Genomic DNA, 24,497 nt, shown 5'->3' with positions numbered 1-24,497 from the left:
TTAATCCCACACATCAGACATATACGCAATTACATATATCGTATATTTTGTTCGCTTATTGCATTAAGCCGATTGTGAGCTGGGCGATTTGTTTATTGTGTGATTCGTCAGTTCATAACTGCTCCTCATTGTTAGTGGATCAGTTGGGCGTCTACCTCACTCTTAATGTTACCAGGGAAGGTATACTGTCTCGTTTGGGGAGATAGTGCTGGGACTAGTTTAGGGGTTATAAATGTACATTTTATTTTGAAATGTGGGATAACGACATACAATCCAATTGTTTAAAGAAAGAGATTACAGTTTACATCATTCCTTCCTATTACATATATGGCCTGGTTGCAAATGTTCATACTTGATTTTATTAGGGCCCGAGCACAAATTGTGGGAAGGCCCTATTGTATCTGTAAAGGTTATTATTATTTTAGTAACAATTGAATCGCATATTTGGAAGCTTTCCCGTCCTCGAAAACTCATGAAACGGGGCACACATGTCAGTGGTGGCGAAAAATTTTATATTCTATGCGTTGCTTTTGGGTTGGCCACTAGGTGGCGCTACTATCATAAAAAGAGCGTTTAGGCTAATTACTCCCCCATCATTTGTCGCACATTCAAAAACCTTATATGCACACGTTAAGTGAATGGAGCTGCATCTCTCCATATAGGCCCCGCCCACTTCTGCCTATATATTTTTTCGCTACAGCACGAAATGTCCATTAAGTACCTTTTTGTGTTTCTCCTATGCACTTTGTCCGATTTGCACGAACCTTTTCACAAAGCATCTGGGGATCGTCCTGACAAAAAAAGTATTTCAAAGGATTTTGATACTTAAAAGAAAAAGCCTGTTATAAAATTAGCACTTCCTGTAGATTTTGGTCAAAAGAGGAAGTGGATCATTTGTCCACATTGGTATGTCCGATTGACACCAAGCTTGGGTCCATAATTCCCCATGTCTTCCTTATGCATCGTGCACAATTTCAGGCCATCGCCACAAGGTGGCGCTCTTTACAATTCAATTCAATTCAATTCAATTTTATTTGTATAGCGCCAATTCATAACAGTTATCTCAGGACACTTTTCAAATAGAGCAGGTCTAGACCGAACTCATTAAAACATTAATTACAGAGACCCAACAGTACCACCATGAGCAAGCACTTGGCGACAAGGGCAAGGAAAAACTGCCTGTTAAAAGGCAGATACCTAGGACAGATCCTCCGGCTCTAGGTGGGTGGTTGTCTATCTCGACCAGTTGGGGTGAGAGAGAGAGAGAGCGAGAGAGAGAGACAGACAGACAGACAGACAGGTGCACAGCAATGGCAGGAGGCTCCACCAGGATCGACAAGAACCTGCAAGACGAGAAAGCACAAGAACTCCGGGGAAGAAGTGAAGTTAGTAACATGCATTAATGGAACATGAATGAGTGCAGAAAGAGAGAGGAAGGGAGGAGCTCAGTGCACCATGGGAAATCCCCCGATAGTCTAGGCCTATAGCCGCATAACTAAGGGATGGTTCAGGACTCACCTGATCCAGCCCTAACTATAAGCTTTATCAAAGAGGAATGTCTTAAGCCTACTCTTGAATGTGGTGAGGGTGTCTGCCTCCTGAACCACAACTGGAAGCTGGTTCCACAGGAGAGGAGCTTGGTAACTGAAGGCTCTGGCTCCTGTTCTACTTTTAGAGACTATAGGAACCACAAGTAGCCCAGCATTCAGAGAACGTAGTGTTCTAGAGGGGTAATAGGGTACTATGAGCTCTTTAAGATATGAAGGGGCCTGACCATGAAGAGCTTTATAGATGAGGAGGAGGATTTTAAATTCTATTCTACATTTTACAGGGAGCCAGTGCAGAGAAGCTAGTACAGGAGAGATGTGATCTCTTTTTCTAGTTCCTGTCAGTACTCGTGCTGCAGCGTTCTGAATTAATTGGAGCGTTTTAATGGACTTATTGGGGCAACCTGATAATAAAGAGTTGCAGTAAAAAAATGAAGACTAAAAAAAATGAAGTTTATATCTCCGCATCAGCACGTGTCATTAAAATGAAACCTGGTATGATGCTTGCCCATGGCTCCCTGAGAAAAAAAGAAAAAAGAAATTGTCAACAATCTGCCACTAGGTGGTGCTCTGGTGGCATGGTAAATTACTGTGCGGAGACCGTAATAGTTATGAATATGAAATTCACAGGGCACGTGTAGACTGGTGCCTGTAGCTCACATACCAAAAATCGTGTTTGTTGTGTTTGTAGTGCCCCCCTGTTTCACCGATATGTATGAAACTCGGTAAGCACGTGTAACGTGCCGAGACCTACAGACCCATACCCCAAACCCCACGTGAAGTCGGCCATTTTGATTTTCATTTTCACTTTCGGCGAACTTTTCGCCTTTTATTTGAACGAACTCCTCCTAGGAAATTCATCGGATCTACTTCAAAATTGGTCAGTACAGATAGAAAATGTTGCTGATTAAAAGGTGTTGCTGATTTGTGCATGTATGTTGAAGGGCGTGTCCGTGGCTTTCCGTCAAAGTTGGTCATTTTGACTTCCGTGTTCATTTTCGGTCAATTTCCTGCCTTGTATTTGAATGAACTCCTCCTAGGGAATTTATCGTATCTACTTCAAAATTGGTCAGTACAGTCAAAAAACAATCATTGACAATGAATGACAATATTCAGATATAGTGATAGTGCCACCTACTGGCACAGGAAGTAAGCACTGCAATGCGATTCATGTTGTGGTCCGCACGTGTTACTACGGCACGTGACGTGGCCGCAGCACACCCCGAGTTGCGTGGAGTGCGAGGGCCTGTTCATCACTGCTTGCAGCTTTAATTTTATATGTCTTCTAATCTAAACCTGAAGTTTACATCCTGGAATGTTAGAGGTTTGGTGAAGTTGCCTAAAATGAAGCAAGTACTCAGTAACATATCAAATCGTTAGTTGTATCTCCAAGAAACCCATTTACTGTCAGATGAAGTGATAAAGATAAAAAGGAGATGGCCAGGGCAAGTAATATAAGCCTCCTACTTATCACACACCCGAGGGGTGATGATCCTGATTCATAAATCGATACCCTTTAAAGTGGACAACGTCGTCCGTGACATAGGGGGTAGGTACCTGATTGTCCAAGGTACGTTGATAAATGAAAAGATAAACATGATTAATGTATATGCCCCAAACGATGACAATCCCAAATTCTTTGAAAATTTATTTTTATTAATTGGTTCTTTTCCAGGGAAGGCTCTTATAGCAGGTAATTTAAACTGCACTTTAGACCCTAAATTGGACCGGTCAACTGGGTAGACTCCTCTCATATACAAAGTAGGAAGAAGCTGTTACAGTATGTCAGTGATCTGAACTTTTGTGACCCCTGGAGGAGATTGAACTCAGATAAACTAGAATTCTCCTGTTATTCTCCCCGATTTAAGTCATACTCACGTATAGATTATTTCCTGATTTCTAGCTCTATGTTCTCCTCTGTGATAGAATGTAACTATAACAGCATACTGCTGTCAGACCACTGGCCTACTTCAGTTGTATATAGAGCCTAAGGGGTAGTTAAAGGCACTCTCAGATGGCTTTCTGATTCAAATTTCCTGCAATTTTTAGAGGCACAAATTGAGTCGTTCTTTAATACAAATACAGATGAGACCTCTGCTATTGTCAGATGGGAGGCCTTTAAGGCATACATCAGAGGCATGATCATATCTTACACCAGTTCAAAAAACAAATTCAAGGGGGAGTGGATTCTTTTATAGTTTGACTGTTATGCTTTGTTAAATGTATTAAAATGTATTTTGTAAACGGTTAAAACATCTACAATTGTACCTATGCCAAGTATTTCTAGACTCATTAGGCCCAACGGCTTTCATCTAATAGCATTGACATGAGGCTCATGAAGTGCTTGAACATGAAGTGAAGTAGTAGAAGGAATGTGAAGTTGATATCAAGCCGTGTTGTTTTTGTAGAACTGACATAATCATTTAGTTTACACAGCCGTGTTGTCAGGATTATACTGTTGTTTTTTTGGTAAACACTGCTATTGTTATATTGCATAATTGTAGATATAACCGTATTTATGCTTACTACTGGTGTAGGCCATGAAGCCTGTGGGTTCTGTGATAAGAACATAGGCCTGTCGGTGCAGGATAATTAGGCGAGCAAGACACCAGTAGAATGGAGCATGGGCACAACAGAGGCAGGATAACTGGGTTGATAAGACACCAGTAAGATGGCGCATGGGCCCAACAAGGGCAAGATAATTGGGAACCACAGACTGGTAAAGATTTAGGGTCTTTCCAGTGTGGAATTTACACCATTATGTCGTAGATGGAAAAGGTAGAAGGTGGGCAGGACTTGTGACAGGAGGCAAGAGTATGTAAGGAGATGTTTTGTGAGGATGAACTCAGTCTTTCCATGGATGGCTCGGGCTTTGTTTGTCTGTTAAGATAATAAAGCTCTAATCTACTGCCAACTTTGATGAATCCTGCTTATTATTTTTCCACCTGAAGGAGAATAACTATTAAACCTAATTTGGACTTAGAATTCGTATGTTGGACACAATCTTCTGATCAAAAAGACAACTCGTTCTGACCAAGACCCAACAAAAGGGAGAGGCAATGTGTGCGTGAGATAAATAAAAAAAGAGAGGATGAGTGAGAACTAAAAAGAAGGAGAGAGGGAGAGTGAGTGGTGGATTTGATTGGTGCATTGACATTGATTGCTCACTGACTTCCAGGCCTGCCAGAAGGCTTATCCTATTATCCAGGCTACACTGAACATGATCAGCACACACTAGCATGTGTAGCATCCTGTGTCTCACTTCTTCAGTCTGTGCACGTGTCTTCCTTCTACACACACCCCCAGTTCCCTTTCCCATCTTGCCATTCCCATCCTCCACTTCCATCCCTTGCAGAGACTGTTTAATGGTAACAAACTACCTGAGTGTTGGAAGCGTTGGGGGAATCAATGGGGCCCAATCCATCACCAGGAGGTGCTGGCTGGACTGGGAGAAGAGGTGGTGGTGGTGGGGGCAGTTGTATTTTAATGGCTGCTCATAATGTTCACCTCCAAGCAGCTGACTTATGGAGATTGGATTGGACAGCGTATCCTTGACCAAGGTCAGAATTGTAATGAGCCAGAATGTAAAAGCAGCTTTTATGTGTGGATCAAAAGACAGCAGTGCAGTGGTAACATGGTACCAACACTGGAGAAAATACTGGGGGTGGGATCTAATGGGTAGAAATTATTTGCAAATGGAACCATTGCATATAAAAATCTTGTACCCTTTAAGTTGGCAGTCTAGTTTGCATTTCAGGGTAGAAATGGAGGGTTAACCTCTGAAGCCTGACACATAAATAGTTAATGTTTTTAGAAATTTTATTGGACCAGTTACAGCTGGGAAGTACAGTTTGCAATTGTTAAGTATGTTTGTAAGAATGGAAATATTTCCAGAATATTGCGGTTAAACAATCCAGAATCTAATATACTTCCTTAAAACCTCTCCAGTATAGCTAGCTAACATTAACACAATCCCTTCTTTCCAGACAGAGCATGCGCTGTTTGTCCACTACAGATGACCGTTCTACCCTATTGTCCTTTGTCATGAATGCAGGTATGTCGTTTTATTGAGTGTGATAATATTTTAAGTTACTTGGTTCCATATTTTGTATTGAAGTGAAGTTATATAATTGTTATTGTGAAATGAAAAATACTAAAAAAAAAAAGGTAACAGTCCAGTGTGAGAAATCTGTATAATTATATCTTTGTTTAAGTTTTCTGTTACATTTATTTTGTTTACATGAATTTAAACCCACTATACGGTCACTGTATTATTGTAGTCTATTGTACAGAGTATAGATTTTCAAGAATGTAAACATATGGGTTATCCTAAAAGCTACGGAGAATTTGCCACAAGACAGAGCATGCACGAAATTAAACACATAATTTCACACTTATAATCTTAAATGATGTACAACAGCATAACCCCATATAACAATTGAATATATGATATAATAACAGTACAGATAAATGACCAGGCTAGAGCTAACATTAATTAAATAGCATAGTAGCTGGCATAGAGGCAAAATGGTACTCTAAGCACTTGAATTAGGAAGAAAGAGCTGTCTCCATACAAAACCTAAAGAACAACAAAGAGTAAGTACTTACAAGTATTCAAGAACGCACAACATTAATTGGGACAACTCCGCAGCTCTGTCAGCTGTGCAATAACGATCACACGGCAACTGTGCTCTCTGAGGAGTATTGCACAAAACCAAGATAAGGGATTAAGCCGGGATATGTTGGTTATCCTGGCTGAATTTAGCCTCAAGTCGGTTGCATGAAAGCAAGTCAAACTTATCCTGGCCAAGTTACTATGGTGATTTATTCTCTGCAGTTAGCCTGCTCCAGACCAGGCTAACAGCCAGGCTAAGATTAATCCTAGTGATTCACCTGTATTTCCACCGTCAATCCTGTGAGGAATTAATGTGTTTTACAGCATGTCCATGGTCTTTCTAAGTATGTTGCATCATTTTAATTATCCTGCATTAAAATATTACATATATATTGTCATTTCTCATTTCATTTAAATCTGTTGGCTGTTTGTAATTGCAACAGTCTTTTTATATTGATTCAAGTGGTAGTATTGTTACTCAGGACAAGTGTTATATTGCTATGCTAATTGCAAGCTAACTGCTTTTCAAAATGCCGTCAGAGGTTTCATAAATATGTGTTTTATTTTGTAATTGAGATTACAAAACACAGCTGATGAAGTTGCAAAGGTGTTTTCAATGAAATCTGTGGCAAGGGCAATATACATATATATATATACACATACATCTAGTACATAGTGTTTTTATATTATTTCCCTACTCTTACTGTTTATACTGTTTTCTCTCTAAACACTTTGTTGCTGTTACATTGGAATTTCCCCATTGTGGGACAAATGAAGGAATATCTATCTATCTGTCTATCTATCTCCCATTCACCTGTTCCCTCTTCATAATGGCTTGCCCTTTTTTGGAGGATGTACTGGATGAAGAAGCCCTAATCCTCAGACGAGCATTTAGGCATGAAAGAGTCTTCCAGGACAGGTCAGACGTTGGAGATGACTATCTCATTGAGAGATACAGATTCTCAGGTGATGGACTAAGATATTTATGTAGGCTGCTGGGTCCAAAAATACAGCACCAGACGGCAGGAAACCATGCTCTCACTGTACCACAGATGGTCTGTGTTACATTGAGATGTTTTGCAAGTGGGAGCTTCCTTTATTCTGTTGGGGATGCAGAGAACCTCAATAAAGGAATCATTTGCCGCACATATCCTGGCTTGGTGGGCCGCCCCCTGTGCCAGTTCTATGGGCTTTTTTTAAACTGCTACAATCATACAGACATTCAACATGTCAGCAGATACCTAATCTATTCACCTCATTTATTCACTGTTATCTACTTTAAAGTAACTTTTCATGGCCAGACAAGTTTGTTCTTTATGAATTGTTTGCACTTAATCATACTCTACATTTAAGTAACATGCACCTCTACTTGCCACATTTAAAGCAAAGTGTACAACAGTTGAGTAAAGTAACTCCTTTAGTCCTTTAATTGGAGCCTAATGATGACAGTTCCAGTGGAGCACTGTTTATTCATTGTACAGTTTTGGACTACTTAAGCATTAAGCCGGTCCGCTATTGTCTGCCAGGCTTTCTCTCTTTCTTTAATTATGGTATTGGTATTGCCTTTTTTTCTTATATCTTTCACCTCTTCATAGAACTCCATCAGGAGCTGTTGTTCAGCGGCCGTGAAATATGAAGCGCGACTCTTATCCATGTTCCCATCAGTGATTCTGTGAGCGATCGCGAGGTCTATTTCAGTATGCCGTGAACATGCACTTATCCCGACTATCTACACCTGGCTTAACATAGCTGCGCCTTTTCATCCTGGCTCGGCAAACGTGCAACCAATTAAGCCAGGATGCGCCAAGCATTTTAATACCTTTAGCTAGCTAGCTAGCTAGCGCTAGCATTACAGTACCCTCTAATTCTCTTTAATTCAATTCAATTCAATTTTATTTGTATAGCGCCAATTCATAACAGAAGTTATCTCAGGACACTTTTCAAATAGAGCAGGTCTAGACCGAACTCTTTAAAACATTAATTACAGAGACCCAACAGTACCACCATGAGCAAGACCTTGGCGACAAGGGCAAGGAAAAACTGCCTGTTAAAAGGCAGAAACCTAGGACAGATCCTCCGGCTCTAGGTGGGTGGTCGTCTGTCTCGACCAGTTGGGGTGAGAGAGAGAGAGAGGCAGAGACAGAGAGAGCAAGAGACAGACAGACAGGTGCACAGCAACAACAGTATTGGCAATGGCAATCTAGCAGGACCATGGCAGGAGGCTCCACCAGGATCGACAAGAACCTGCGAGACGAGAAAGCACAAGAACTCCGGGGAAGAAGTGGAGTTAGTAACATGCATTAATGGGACATGAATGAGTGCAGAAAGAGAGAGGAAGAGAGTAGCTCAGTGCACCATGGGAAATCCCCCGATAGTCTAGGCCTATAGCAGCATAACTAAGGGATGGTTCAGGACTCGCCTGATCCAGCCCTAACTATAAGCTTTATCAAAGAGGAATGTCTTAAGCCTACTCTTGAATGTGGTGAGGGTGTCTGCCTCCCGAACCACAACTGGAAGCTGGTTCCACAGGAGAGGAGCTTGGTAACTGAAGGCTCTGGCTCCTGTTCTACTTTTAGAGACTATAGGAACCACAAGTAGCCCAGCATTCAGAGAACGTAGTGTTCTAGAGGGGTAATAGGGTACTATGAGCTCTTTAAGATATGAAGGGGCCTGACCATGAAGAGCTTTATAGGTGAGGAGGAGGATTTTAAATTCTATTCTACATTTAACAGGGAGCCAATGCAGAGAACCTAGTACAGGAGAGATGTGATCTCTTTTTCTAGTTCTTGTCAGTACTCGTGCTGCAGAGTTCTGAATTAATTGGAGCGTTTTAATGGACTTATTGGGGCAACCTGATAATAAAGAGTTGCAGTAATCCAGCCTTGAAGTAACAAATGCATGGATTAGTTTTTCTGCATCTGTCTGTGATAGTATGTGTCTAATTTTTCTACTATTAAGTAAATGAAAGAAGGCAGTCCTAGAGGTCTGCTTTATGTGGGAGTTAAATGACAAATCCTGATCAAAGATAACTCCAAGATTCCTGACAGTGGTGCTAGAGGCCAAGTTAATGCCATCTAGAGTAACTATATCTTTAGACAGTGAGTCTCTAAGGTTTTTGGGGCCAAGAACAAGAATTTCGTTTTTTTCTGAGTTTAACATCAGAAAATTGCAGCTCATCCAGGATTTTATGTCCTTAAGACATGTTTGTAATTTAGATAACTGATTAATTTCATTGGGCTTGATTGATAGATATAACTGCTTTAGCTAGCTAGCTAGAGCTAGCATATTAATACATTCTAATTCTCTTTAGCTAGCTAGCTAGCTAGAGCTAGCACACATAAACACATTAACCAAAGCTAGCGCTTAGCTAAGCGCTGATCGCTAGCTAAGCACTAATCGCTAATCGCTAGCTACACGCTAATTGCTAGCTAAGCGCTAATCGCTAGCTAAGCGCTAGCTTTGGTTAATGTGTTTAATTGTATTATGCACCTGAAGGCGTGCTAATGTAAATTAAGGGTAAAATATTTAAGGTGCATTGCACTTATTTTCAGCAGGGGCTAGCTCAAATAGTGGCATCGGCAGCTCGCAGTGGCATTTTCGGTTGCAGGTTGAGATGCCAACGATTTTTCCTGAAATGCCACGGCATCTTTCGCCATTTATATGGTATTTCCGGTGGCATTCTAGGATGCCGCGGCATCTGCCGCTGTTTGTGTTGGTTACCACCGGTTCACGTTTTAGTACCTTTTTGTAGTTTGTGTTCCGCCTGGCACTCTGCTCGCTGCCCATTTCCCCCCGTTCGCTTTGTAGGAAGAGCAATTAGGTCAGCCAGCCGCTAGTGTCTAGCAAGTTACCCGTCTAGATACTCCTTTTACACAGACGCCGACGTGTTCCTCCTGTTTACGCAGTCAGAGCGAGTAGATTCAGACATGGCGGCGAATATAAACCCAGCACCTTCATATTTAAAAGCAGATGTGTGGGAGCACTTCGGTTTTAAAAAACAGAAGGAAAGCGATGACTTAGACAAAAGTGTGGCGGTTTGTAAGTTTTGTCACACAAACGTTAAATATTCTGGGAATACCACCAACCTACGAGCCCACCTAAAACGACACCACCCAGACAAGGTAATGCTAAAAACTGAGGAACCCAACCCGGCGTGACCCAAAACAAAGAATACTGGATAGCTTTGGCGGTTGTTCCCACAAGTTCCCATCTGTTTCACCTAGGTCGCAGAAGATTACAGAGTCCATTGCCTATTTTATTTGTCAGGATTTGAGACCTTATTCTGTGGTTGAAAACACAGGCTTTAGGCGCATGGTGAACGCGATGGAGCCCCGCTATCCTATTCCAACCCGCGAACACCTCACCAAGGTTTGTGTTCCAAGCCTGTACGCTCAGACAAAGGCACACGTCAAAGCCTCCCTGGCCAGCGCGGGGAGAGTTGCCCTGACGTGCGATGGGTGGACGTCGCGAACAACTGAAGCATATGTCACCATCACGGCCCACTTTATCAACGAGGAATGGGAGCTTGTAACGTATGTCTTATAAACCAGGGACATGTCCGAGAGCCACTCCGGACACAACCTGGCAGAACATCTGAGAAAGGCCCTCGCTGAGTGGGGAATCACAGAAAAGGATCCAGTAATTGTCACTGACAATGCGTCAAATATGACAATCGCAGCTGAGGAGGCAGCATTCACACTTCATGTCAAATGCTACGCTCCCACCCTTAATCTGGCTGCACAACGTGCCCTCAAAATCACAGCAGTCACACGCCTGTTGGGAAGAGTGAGACGCATTGTGAATTTTTTCAGACAAAGCACCACAGCCAACCACATGCTGAAAGAGAAACAGAGGCTTCTACGACTACCACAGCACAAGCTGATGACGGACGTGGTTACCAGGTTTGTGTGTCGTTACTTTTCATAGTTTATTTTGTTTTTATTACTAATTTATTTTGTCATTAATGTAAAGCAGCATTCTGTGCGTCCATGCTGTGAAGGGCGTGAAAGGTCTATTAATAAAGTTTCTTACTTTTATTTAACTACAGGTGGAACAGTGCACACGACATGTTGGAAAGATTCCTCAAGCAACAACCGGCCATCTGCGCAGCCCTGCTCTCAAGTGAGGTCAGGAAGACCGAGAAGGATCTGTGCACTCTGACCGTGTCAGACATGACAACAGCTGAAGAAGTAGTCAGCATGCTGAAGCCCATAAAGGAGGCTACACAGTACATGTCCAAGGAGAAGACCCCCACACTGTCAGTGGTCGCACCCCTCCAGGACACACTGATCAATGGACTGAAACTGATCGAAGGCGAATCTGCAGTCATAAAAGACATGAAGGCTGCCATGGCTGGGGATCTTCAGAAGAGGTACATCGACGTCAAGGCAACTCTCCATGCATGTTCAGCGATGGATCCAAGATTCAAAAGTCTTCCCTTCCTGACTGAGAACAAAAGACAGGAAGTTTATGATGGACTGATTGCAGAGGCTGCAAGACTGAGCATGCAGCCATCAGAGGTAAGGCAATGATGGTACTGCTAGGTTTAACCCTTGGCCTTGTATCCTATCCGCAATCTCCTGGCGAGAGTAAGCATAGGCCTAAATAATACATTGTTCAAAGTTTAAAAGGCAAATCCTACAACGTGTACAGTTTAAAATGGATAAATATTAAATAGTTTAAAAAGAATAAATACTATAATGTTAACAGGTTTAAAGGCATAGATATTAAATATAGTAATTAAAAGATTTATTACAGTAGAGACTGTAGATGATGGAGAGCGGTTCAAGGAAGGAGAGAGCAGTCAAGGTCACAACACAGCGCACTGTGTTGTCTGAACCTCTGTAGAATTATGGAATGTGCTTAACTATAAATTATGTGTTTTTGTCTTTACTGTTTATTTATTTAAAGGCCGTCTTGTCCACTGGCTGCCCTTCTTGGTGAACGATACGGTGGTGGTGCAGCACGACCCAAGACCCAAGAGGACGAGGCCAAGGAGCAGATGACCCGCTACAAGGAGGCAGATCTCCTGGAAGTGAAAGAAGATCCCCTTCACACCAGTATGAGTATCCACTCAGAATCAGAATCAGAATCAGAATTTTGTTTATTGCCAAGTAGGTTTTTACACCTACGAGGAATGTGACCTGGTGCAGTTGGTGCATAAAATATACACATATACAAATACAAATATACAAATATACAATTATTCAAATCACACAAAAATCACACAGAAAAATAGTACTTAAAAGTACTTTCAACAAATAAATAGATAAAGATAGATAGATAGATTTTTTTTTTTATTTTTAAAATATTGGGTGGGAAAAAGGGGAAAAGAGGGGGGGTAATTGGGGGTTTGGTGAAGGGGAGGGGAGGGGGGGGGGAGAAAGTTTTTTTTTGGTGAGGTGTTTTTGTCTTTTGGGCCCGCAGCCCCCCCCCAGAGGGGAGTTTTTGAGAGAGTGTGGGCGGGGGGGGGGGGGGTCAGCGACAATCTTACCTGCACGCTTCCTGGTCCTAGAGACGTACAGGTCCTGGAGGGATGGCAGATTGCAGCCGATCACCTTCTCAGCTGATCGAATGATACGCTGCAGTCTGCCCTTGTCCTTGGCAGTGGCCGCAGCGTACCAGATGGTGATGGATGAGGTGAGGATGGCCTCGATGATGGCGGTGTAGAAGTGCACCATCATCGTCTTTGGCAGGTTGAACTTCTTCAGCTGGGCTTTCTTAGAGAGGGAGCTGATGTTCAGGGTCCAGGAGAGGGTCCGTTATGGCTTTCAGATGGGAGAGCACAAGGCGCTCAAAAGACTTCATGACCACAGAGGTGAGGGCAACAGTTCTGTAGTCATTTAGTCCTTTGGTCCTTGCTTTCTTGGGGACAGGGATGAGGTGGATGCTTTGAAGCAGGCTGGCACATGACATATCTCCAAAGAGGTGTTGAAGATGTCAGTGAAGACAGCTGGTCAGCACAGTGCTTCAGGGTGGATGGAGAGACAGAATCTGGTCCGGCTGCTTTGCGGGGGTTCTGCCTCTTGAAGAGTCTGTTGACGTCCCTCTCTTGGAGGCAGAGAGTCGTCACTGTGGGGGGAGGAAGAGGGATTCACAGAGGTGTGAAGCTGTGAAGTGGCCCCGGCTCCTGCTGGGCTGGGGAGGAGGGACTGGTGAGGTGGGGCTGGTGAGGGGTGTCACGGGGGATGGTGTCAGGACTGCTCCTTTGTCCGTTGAAGCGGCAGTAGAACTCATTCAGCTCGTTTGCCAGGCGAAGGTCATTGATGGAGTGGGGGGGTTTGGGCTTGTAGTTAGTTATCTGTCTGAGCCCCTTCCAAACAGAACCAGAGTCATTGGCTTAGAACTGATGTTGAAGTTTCTCAGAGTACTGTCGTTTAGCTTCTCTCACCACCTTGCTGAACTTGTACTTTGACTCCTTAAACTTGTCCCTGTCCCCACTCCTGAACACTTGCTCCTTCTGCAACCGTAGCTGAATAAGTTTGGCTGTGAACCAGGGTTTGTCGTTGTTGTAACTCACCCTGGTGCGTGATGGTACACAGCAGTCCTCACAGAAGCTGATATATGATGTCACAGCCTCTGCGTACTCATCCAGACTGTTAGTAGAAGTCCTGAATACATCCCAGTCAGTAGAGTCCAAACACGCCTGGAGATCCTTCACAGTTTCATTGGTCCACTGCTTTGATGTCCTCACAACAGGTTTGCAGAGCTTTAATTTCTGCCTGTATGAGGGAATCAGGTGGAACAGTGATCCAGTATATTCTTCTCTCTGGTCGGGCATTTAATAAACTGTTTATATTTTGGAAGGTCGTGACTGAGGTTTTCCTTGTTAAAGTCACCAAGGACAACAACTAAGGAGTCCGGGTTAGTCCGCTCCACACACAGTATCTGGTCAGCGGGCGTGCGCTGTGCGTCCTGCATGTTGGCCTGCAGTGGAATGTAAACACCGACCAGAATGAATGAAACGAACTCACGGGGGGAGTAAAAAGGTTTGCAGTTCATGATGAAATATTCCAGAGTAGAAGAGAAGTGCTGTTGGCTCACTGTCACATCATTACATCAGCTACTGTTGGTATAAAAACAGATACCTCCACCCTTTGTTTTGCCGGAGAGTTCCGTGTCATGATCCGCTCTGAAGAGTTGGAAGCCTGCCAGCTGCAGCACAGAGTCCGGTACCGATCCACACAGCCACGTCTCTGTGAAGCATAAAACAGAGGATGAAGAAAAGTCCCTGTTTTTCCCCAGAAGTAGCTGAAGTTCGTCCATTTTATTGCACAGTGAGTGCACATTGGAGAGGAATATTCCAGTAACGGTGTGCAATGTCCGCGCTGGCAGAGACGCACAAGCACACCGGCACGTCTCCCTTTCCTCCTATGTTTCACTGTGTGAGCAATGGTGACCACAATGTTCAATAATTCCACAGAAGAAAGACGAAAAGTGGGAAAGAGATCAGCTGGAGTTGTTCCCCTGATGTTCATGAGCTCTTCTTTAGTGAAAGAGCTCCGGGTATCATAGCCCAAAACTGAATTAACAAACAAAACAAGAAAAAACAAAGCGCGCCAACACACCGAGGCGGCCGTACGTGGCGCCAGCTTGTCACACCTTGCTAAAAGGTACCTCTGCATCCCTGGCACTAGTGTCTCCTCGGAGAGGGTCTTCTCCACCGCCGGAGATATCATCACTGCTCAGAGAAGTGCACTTCTCCCAGAGCACATCGATCAGATTATATTCCTGAATAAAAATCTGAAGAGAATGTAGATCACTTGGTCTGCAGTTATGTGAAGAGGAGACTTTCTGTTTAGTGTTCACTTGTAGGTCAGGGCCTACAGGCCTTAAGCTACTCTTCTAAGACGGGTACTCCTGTCCTATGTACTTGAATTATTGGCTTCGTTCTTATTGCCATGGTTTATTTTTACTTGCCTGGTGGCTAGATTGGCTACCTCATACATTCAGAATCTGTTCAGAACAGGGCAATTGCTGCACTTTTTAAGTCTTGATTGTTTATTTCAAGGCACTTTATTTACTTTTCAAAAGTTTGTAAGTTTGCACTGTTTCAATAAATAAAACCAATTTTCTCACCACATCTTTGATTCATTTTCTCCAGCATTTGCAAGCTGTAGACTCTCTGTCCAGCCATATATTGTGTAATTGATGCTTTCAATTTTCATTAATTCAATCCAAGATGTCACCAAAATCTTTCAGAAAATTATGTAAGTGTATGGAATCGTATCGAATCATATCGTTGGCTGAATATCGTGATATATATCGTATCGTGAGCTGAATATAGTGTATCATATCGTGAGATTAGTGTATCACTACAGCCCCACTAATAAGTATGGTGCATAATAGTAGTGTGCTTTGCAGGCACACTAATAAGTTATGGTGGATAATAGTAGTGTGCTTTGCAGGCACACTAATAAGCACGGGGATAATAGTAGTGTGCTTTCCAGGCACACTAATAAGCACAAGGAATAATAGTAGTGTGCTTTCCAGGCACACTAATAAGTATGGGGGATAATAGAAGTGTGCTTTCCAGGCACACTAATAATAAGTATGGTGCATAATAGTAGTGTGCTTTCCAGGCACACTAATAAGTATGGTGCATAATAATAGTGTGCTTTCCAGGCACACTAATAATAAGTATGGTGCATAATAGTAGTGTGCTTTCCAGGCACACTAATAATAATAAGCACGGGGGATAATAGTAGTGTGCTTTGCAGGCACACTAATAATAAGCACAGGGATAATAATAAGCATGGGGGATAATAGTAGTGTGCTTTGCAGGCACACTAATAATAAGTATGGTGCATAATAGTAGTGTGCTTTCCAGGCACACTAACAAGTATGGGGGATAATAGAATTGTGCTTTTCAAGGCACACTAATTATAATAATAAGCCAGAGGAATAATAGTAGTGTGCTTTCCAGGCACACTAATAAGTATGGTCCATTATAATAGTGTGCTTTCCAGGCACACTAATAATAAGTATGGTGCATAATAGTAGTGTCCTTTCCAGGCACACTAATAATAATAAGCACAGGGATAATAGTAGTGTGCTTTGCAGGCACACTAACAAGCGCGGGGGATAATAGTAGTGTGCTTTCCAGGCACCCTTATAAGTATGGTGGATAGTAGTAGTGTGCCTTCCAGGCACACTAATAAGTATGGTGGATAGTAGTAGTGTGCCTTCCAGGCACACTAATAAGTATGGTGGATAGTAGTAGTGTGCCTTCCAGGCACACTAATAAGTATGGTGGATAGTAGTAGTGTGCTTTCCAGGCACACTAATAAGTATGGTGGATAATAGGTAATAATAATAATAATAGGTAGGGTTAGGGATAATAGGGTCCCTAATAATAATTCCTACAATTACAATAGGGCCTTGCACTGGTCAGTGCTCGGTCCCTAATTAAAGCTGCAAGCAGCATTGGGCGGGACCTCACACTCCACACAACGTGGGGTGTGCTGCGGCCGCGTCATGTGCCATCGTAACACGTGCGAAAAAAAAATAACATAAATCAGATCAAAATCGCCATGCAGCGCTTACTTCCTGTTGCCAGCAGAACACTCAAGTTATAGTAAAAATTGTGTCTTCTGGCGGTACATAAAAGTTTGACGGCACGCCTTTCAACATACAGTCACAAATAGCACAATATTTAATAAGCAACGTTTTTTGACTGAACTGACCTATTTTGAAGTAGATCCAATAAGTCCCTAATGAGTAGTCTATATACAACATATACAACGCAAACATTTCAAAAATGAATATCAAAATGGCAGACTTCCCGCAGGGTTTGGGGTATGGGTCCAAGAGGCTTTTCTGTAGGTCTCGGTACGTTACACGTGCCTACCGAGTTTCATACATATCGGTGAAACATGGCTGCTTCGTTGAAATACTGTAGGGGGTGCTACAAACACAACAAACACGATTTTTGGTATGTGAGCTACAGGCACCAGTCTACACGTGCCCTGTGAATTTCATATTCATAAGTATTACGATCTCCGCACAGTTAATTAACCTGCCACCAGAGCGCCACCTAATGGCGGATTGTTGACACATTTTTTAGCGAGCCTCAGGGAGCCATGCGCAATCATCGTACCAAGTTTCGTTTTAATCACGTGCCGATACGGAGATATAAACGTTTTCATTTCAAAGAGTGCCACCTTGTGGTGGTGGCCTCAAATTGTTCACGATTGTGCACGAAGGAAGACATGGGGAACTATGGACCCAAGCTTGGTGTAATCCTTCACTTCTTGTTTTGACGAAAAATATACAGGAAGTGCTAATTTCTTAACGTGCTTATTTTATGAAATGTCAAAATTCTTCAAATTACTTCTTCAGTCAGGACCACTTTGTCAAAATATCTTATATTCCAAGCAGAATTTTACATTTGGCGGTATGGCTCTGTTCTGGGACCTCCTTGTCCTTCCGCGTGCCTACGTGGAAAACCTTAAGGCAGGGAGAGCACACCTCCCTGCCCTTCCATGTGCATACATGGAAAAGTTTAAGACAAGGAGAGCGGCAGCAGAGACCCCCCAGGGTACAGAACAGAGCAAGCATCAATGGCAATCAGAAAATGACATTGATTAATCAGAAACAACATAAAAAGGAGGAGCTGGGGTGGAGGTGGGTGCAAAAGGCTTGTAGAGGAAGCAGCAGAGATAGGCAGGCAGGCTAAAGCAGCTTAAATAAGGCGCCATGCATGATGTTTGCCAATTGGATGCTTGAGGAAATCAGGTGAGCTGTCAGCTGACTGTGTATGGTATCCAATGGGAAGCTTAGAGGAATCAGCTGATGTATGTTTATGACTAGCTGTGATCGTATGATATAGCTGTAACTGAAAGCTAAGCCTGACTTCGTGCCCTGCCTGAACTAACGCTATGCTCAATTTCAGTCAGGACGGCCTCCAGATGCTACGTGAAAAGTTTCATGCAAATAGGGCAAAGTGCGTAGGAGGAACACGGAAAAAAAATTATAGGCGAGAATGGGCGTGGCCTATACCGGGAAATGCAGCTCCATTCACCAAACGCGTGGAAATAAGGTTTTTGTGCGACAAACGATGCCGGAGTTATTAAAAAACTAAAAAGTCAACGCACTTTTATTAATAGCAGCGCGAACTGATGAACGACTCGAAATCGACGCATGGAATATCAAATTTTTCACCAGGCCCGACAACTTTGGCAAATAAAATCCGAGTTTCATATATGTTCAGGGGGTCAAAAAAAGAAGAAGGTCAAAAACAATAGGGACCTCCCAGTGGATACTGGCTCAGTCCCTAATAAGAAACATAGCAGATACAATATGGACCTCCAGCGGTCGCTGGCTCGGTCCCTAAAAAAGAAGAATTCCTTCAATTACAATAGGGCCTTCGCACCGTCAGTGCTCAGGACCTAATAATATTAGTTAATTAATGTTATAAAGAGTTTGGTCTAGACCTGCTCTATTTGAAAAGTGCCTTGAGATAACTTCTGTTATGAATTGGTGCTATACAAATAAAAGTGAATTGAATTGAATTGAAAATTAGTGATATTAGCAATGGGAGTCAAGCAGGACCATGGCAGGAGGCTCCACCAGGATCCATGAGAACCTGCGAGACGAGAAAACACAAGAACTCCGGGGAAGAAGTGAAGTTAGTAACATGCATTATTGGGGCATGAATGTGTGCAGAAAGAGAGAAAGAGGAAGAGAGGAGCTCAGTGCATCACGGGAAATCCCCCGATAGTCAAAGCCTATAGCAGCATAACTAAGGGATGGTTCAGGACTCATCTGAGCCAGCCCTAACTATAAGCTTTATCAAAGAGAAAATTATTAGCTCCGTAAACAGTTTCTTTTGTGTTTATGGTCTCAATCTCTAGTCCTTTTCCATACAACTAATGTTCATTGAGTAAATGATGGTCCCATTTAGAGTCAAATAGACGATAAAGCAGGGTATGCTTTCAGTCATTCTCAGTGATTCCGTCAACCTCAACGCACCAAACTCAGATCAAACTGTCAAACTAGACTTCTACTAGGATTTTCCATGTACACAGCCTGTACATTCAAGTTTTCATTACTGTCCTCTCTCCCGTGACTGCTGCATTTTACAGCCCTGTATACCTTCTACAGCAGCATGGTATAACACAGCTATAAACTTGTTTTATCATGGGAGAGAGAGTCATTCATGGCCACAGAACATAATCATGTCATTCCTTACTCTCCTGCCCTACACACACCCATTTCCATGTATATTATTGTTTTGCTGTGTTATTCCACGTTGTTATGGTCTATATGGGATTTTACATGAAAGGGTTTTCAGTGCCGCTGTTATGATGTATTCACAAAGCGTGGGCACAATGGGAAGAACAGGAAAACCCTGTTACTCTGACCTGAGAGTGACCTGAGTTCATGCATTACTGTGTGTTCAGACCATCGACATATCTAAAGATGGACGTTGTGTGCCCACTCCCTCCCGCTGTACAAAAATTAAGTGAAAATATCCCGGATATAGCTATCTTAAAATAAGATAGTTAATGAACCTTGATACAGCAATTTAACTTAACTTAAGCTTGCCATTGCATCTGCAAGAATATTTGAATCCATTTTTAAAATTGTATTCATCAAGTAGCATATATTTTCATATTCATATAGCCTACGGGTGGATGCTGGGGTGATGGTGGGGCTTACAGCATAGCAGGCAGCAATAGCTTACAGAGCAGCAGGCAGCAATACGGATGCAGGGCAACAGCGGCATTGACAGAGCAGAGGGAGAGCTGGGAAATTGTGAAGTTTAAATAGACCGCCAGATTGGATGCGCTTGGTTAGTGATTATGGAGTGGGGCATGTCATGTGTGTTTAGCAGCGCAGCTCAAGTTGACTGCCTGAACTAGCTTGCAGGCTTCACTCCATTTATATTCTACAGGTTGGCCTCTACTTGAAATTCAATGCAGGATCCGCTGACAGTTGCATAGTTGTTGATGTATACAGTGGCCTGGGCATACTAAACAACTTGAACAGATTTGTAATGGAGAGGGTTATCAGGTATACCCACACTACTCTGTACATCACTGCTCTGGACATATAAAATCCCCCACTACATGGAGCTGATATAGCTGTAGGAGAAATGTGGTGTATTTTTATCCGAAAAATTAAAAATATTACAGGTTACAGGTCAGTTTAAAGCTTAAAAATGTTCCTTCACCTGGTTGTTGTGGTTTTAAAGCAAGCCTCTGTCAGCCTCTCTCTCTGCACACCGTACACCTGTTCTTGCACTATTTAACTTTCTGCTCCAGGTCAGAACAAGTGCATTATGTTTTACACAGCAGTCACACACCACCATCAGTGTCAGTGATTTTTGTGAAACTGAACCATATTTTATGGTGGAAAATGTTTTCTGGTTTTCCCTCTGATGTAGCAGCCAGCTGTTTTCAACAAAAATACACTAAAACCCTGCTGTATGCTACTTGCACACATCAACTGGCAAACAAAGTTAGCAACTATCTGGTGAACATAATGGAGCATCTTTTTGCCAAAGATTGTTCACTCTGGAGTGGGCTGCCCCCTAACAGTAGACTAAACTGAGAATTGCTGGAATATTCTTAGTCAACACACTTTTAATTATATTCATATACAGTGCTGCTTAAAAGTATATGAACCTCCAGAGCATTTTGGAATTTTCTATTGTTTTACCATTATTTCATAATATTTCTTTATTTAATCAGAGGCTGTATTTTTTATATGAAGGTGTATATTTATCAATTCCATATACTTCTTTAAAGGAAATCAATCATGTAATGAAAACACTACTAAAATTTACCTAATTTTACCTAAATTAACCAAATAAATGAGTGATCTCTAGGGAATTAATTGGGCAACATTGAAACAGATCAAACTAGGTAACTTTTAGTTCTACCAAAGGTCAATACAGGTCAATCATGCCGAGAATGGGTCTGCACAATTGATCACAATATTATCAAAATCGCAATATGGCTGAATGTAATATGCAAATCACAGAAGCTATGAGCAATGGAATACTGCATATCTTATTTCCAACTGATGCCCATAACATGATCCTGCGAATGTAACATTACCTGTGCAGTCACTCTGGGCTGCTGTTGCCATTACAGTGTACATTTCAGGTCCTCAGGAGGCACAGGAACTGAAAAAAATACTGAATTTGCTGATATTTCAGACTACAGTATGTTATCATTTTTCAGTGATGATGAATTCAATTAAATTCAATTCAGTTTTATTTGTATAGCGCCAATTCATAACAGAAGTTATCTCAGGATACTTTTCAAATAGAGCAGGTCTAGACCGAACTCTTTAAAACATTATTTACAGAGACCCAACAGTACCACCATGAGCAAGCACTTGGCGACAAGGGCAAGGAAAAACTGCCTGTTAAAAGGCAGAAACCTAGGACAGATCCTTCGGCTCTAGGTGGGTGGTCGTCTGTCTCGACCAGTTGGGGTGAGAGAGAGAGAGAGAGAGAGAGAGAGAGAACAATTTGAACAATTTTCATTCTTGATATAATGTTCTGATAAAGAATAAAGCGTGTGGAGTATTCTTAGAGTAAACCTGCTTGTCAGGCAGTAAATATTGAAGTGTACATTGAAAGTATATTTTTTTCTTTTATTTTGAATGCGTGTTGATTCATTTCATATTTATTGTAGCATTGATTTACAGTATCTGAGTGATTTCACCAGAAGGCATGAATTTATTTCAATGCGAGAAACTTCATTCAGGTTCACAGCCCAGATGTGTCAGACAGAGGCAACATGAAGACACTGATGCAACCTGGCTTCAGGCTACACTGCCTGAATAGGTGTTTTTCACTGAACTGAGCCTCCAAGGCAGGACTTACTCCACACTGTTTACTGCCCACAGTGACCCCTCCCAATCGATACTTGTATGGTTGTATGTTTGGATGAGGGTCTGTCAATCGAGGCTGAAGGTATGCAGCCTTCCTGGGAGGTCCAACCTCAGGCAATGAAGTGCTTCTGTTGCTGTTTTCGCTCCTCTCCATCCCTGCATATAGGTGTTGCTATACATAAGCTGTCTCCTGTGCCAGTCTGTATTTTTTACAGGTAACCATAGAAAAACAATCCCAACAAGAAAAAGACAAAGACAGACCAAACCCAAAATCAACCTGACAGACCTGTCACAGACAACAGACGGACAAAAAAAAAGAGAAGAAAAAAAAAACAAGTGCACCTAACATTCCTTATTACAAGACTGACAAACCGCAGGTGTAAACATTCAGAGTTCCTGTTCCAGATCAGGTAAATTGTTCACATAAGTTATCAGAGGGTCCCAGGTTTTGTAGAATCTGTTGATGGAACCGTTGGGGGTACATCTGATTTTTTCCAGCTTAACATTCTGCATGACGTCCCTAATCCAGTGGTGGTGTGATGGAGGAGTAGCAGCCTTCCATTTAAATAAAATCAAGCGTCTAGATAATAAGGAATAAAAGGCAATGACCCTCTGTGAATGAACAGGGGGAACAGATCCCGTTGGATCAGAAAACCAACCAAAAACAGCAACCAAGGGAGAAGGTGAGATGTTATAAGCATAAGCATTAGAGATGACTTCAAAAAAGGATGACCAGAAAGGAACAGGTTTCGGACAAGACCAGAACATATGATAGGAAGTAGCCAGAGTCTGTTTACATCTATCGCATAATGGGTCTACGTTCGGAAATATTCTTGCTAATTTAGCTTTTGAGAAGTGCAACCTGTGTAACACTTTAAACTGTATTAAAGCATGTCTGGAACATATGGGCTGCGTTTCATTAGTAGTTCCACTTCCCCTCATTCACTTACCCTCAGCGGGGGAGGAGCGGGGGATTTAAATGAAACGCACTTGCCCTTACTTGGCGTTATAGCGGCAGTGACGTTAACTGCAATGCATTGTGGGTGATATCCACCTCGGAGTGACCATCGTTGTTCACTCACTCCCTCAGCCCTCCGAGGGTCCATCTCACCAAGTTCACTTCAGTTTTCCAGACAATTGGAACAACACTTATGATGGCGGCAGGGATTCCCCCGAGGGCAAGTGCCGAGGGCAAGTGAACGAGGGCATGTTGAACGACTAATGAAACGCAGCCATAGACTCTAGTAAGAGCCATATCCCATTCCTCATCAGACAGCTGGGCCCCCAAGTCATTTTCCCACTGTTCTCGAATATGTGAAATAGAGAGGTTGCAGCTATCCATGATATGGGAATAAATAAATGATATTCTGCTCTTATTCAGCATATTGACCCTTAATAGGGAATCCAAACAGGAAGGAGAGGGGAGTGTAGGAAAATTTGCAAACTTTTTATGAGTAAAATCTCTAATTTGCAAGTATCGCAAAAAATTATTATTGGTCAGACCGAATTTTCTGGATAGTTGTTCAAAGCTAGCAAAAGTACCATTAACATACAGGTCCTCAATACTATGAATGCCCTTGTCATACCAAATTTTAAAGCCATTGTCCATTAAGGATAGTTGAAAAAGATAATTATGTATGATTGGTGAGTGAATAGGAATACTCTCAATACCCAGACATCTTTTGAACTGATTTACGATGCGTAGTGATTGAGTTACAATTATATTATCCTTAATATTATTAACTAGTGATGGTAGGGGTGCACAGAGTAAGGCAGGGAGTGAGTGTGGGCTGCTTGTAACTTTTTCAATCTGGAGATGGCATTAAAATTTGCAGCCCAATAATATGTGCGCAAATTTGGAAGTGAGAGCCCACCTACACCTTTTGGTCTTTCCATAAATTATTTTCTTATGCGAGCTGATTTATTAGATTGTGGTATAAGAACAGGCAACGCCTGAAATAAATATAGAAACTTTGGTACAATATTCATCTTTACAGAATTTGTTCTCCCGATAAGAGATAGTGGCAAAATAGACCATCTTTTAATATCTTGTTTGCACTGTTCCAACAGAGGAGTGAGGTTACTTTTAAATAGACTGTAATAGGATTTGGTGACCTTTACACCCAGATATGTAAAGTAAATGGCAGATTGGGATATTCTCTGGCATTACTACTAATGGGGAGGTATTCGCTTTTATTAAAATTTAGTTTATACCCAGATATGTTTCCAAATTCCTGCAAGATTCTAAGGATTTCAGGGGTAGTTGTGACAGGGTTGGTGACATATAGTAACAAGTCGTCTGCATAAAGCGAGACAGTGTGAGTTAGGCCACCACGTGAAATACCTTGTATGCTATTATTGCATCTAAGAGCTATGGCAAGTGGCTCTATAGCTAAAATGAAAAGCAACAGACTCACCGGATCCCCTTGTTTTGTCCCTCTGTGAAGAGGAAAATACTCAGATGAGATACCGTTGGTATAAACTGA

The 24,497-nt window shown here is 42.2% G+C and overlaps 1 protein-coding gene across 1 annotated transcript in view; it reads left to right on the top strand.

Annotated features, from left to right (window-relative positions):
• Nucleotides 1-21,643, top strand: part of LOC127375926 (coiled-coil domain-containing protein 183-like) — a 74,457-nt gene extending 52,814 nt beyond the window's left edge. Inside the window, exon 14 of the transcript XR_007887462.1 lies at nt 21,580-21,643. The gene's annotated coding sequence lies outside the window, so the exon portion shown is untranslated. The remainder of the gene's footprint in view (nt 1-21,579) is intronic.
• The last annotated feature ends 2,854 nt before the right edge of the window (nt 21,644-24,497 follow it).

The sequence above is a fragment of the Dicentrarchus labrax genome, unplaced genomic scaffold (genome assembly GCF_905237075.1).
Source record: "Dicentrarchus labrax unplaced genomic scaffold, dlabrax2021, whole genome shotgun sequence".
In the NCBI taxonomy this organism is placed as follows: domain Eukaryota; kingdom Metazoa; phylum Chordata; class Actinopteri; family Moronidae; genus Dicentrarchus; species Dicentrarchus labrax.
Note: the sequence above shows the minus strand (reverse complement) of the source record. Positions and strands in the feature narration are given on the sequence as shown.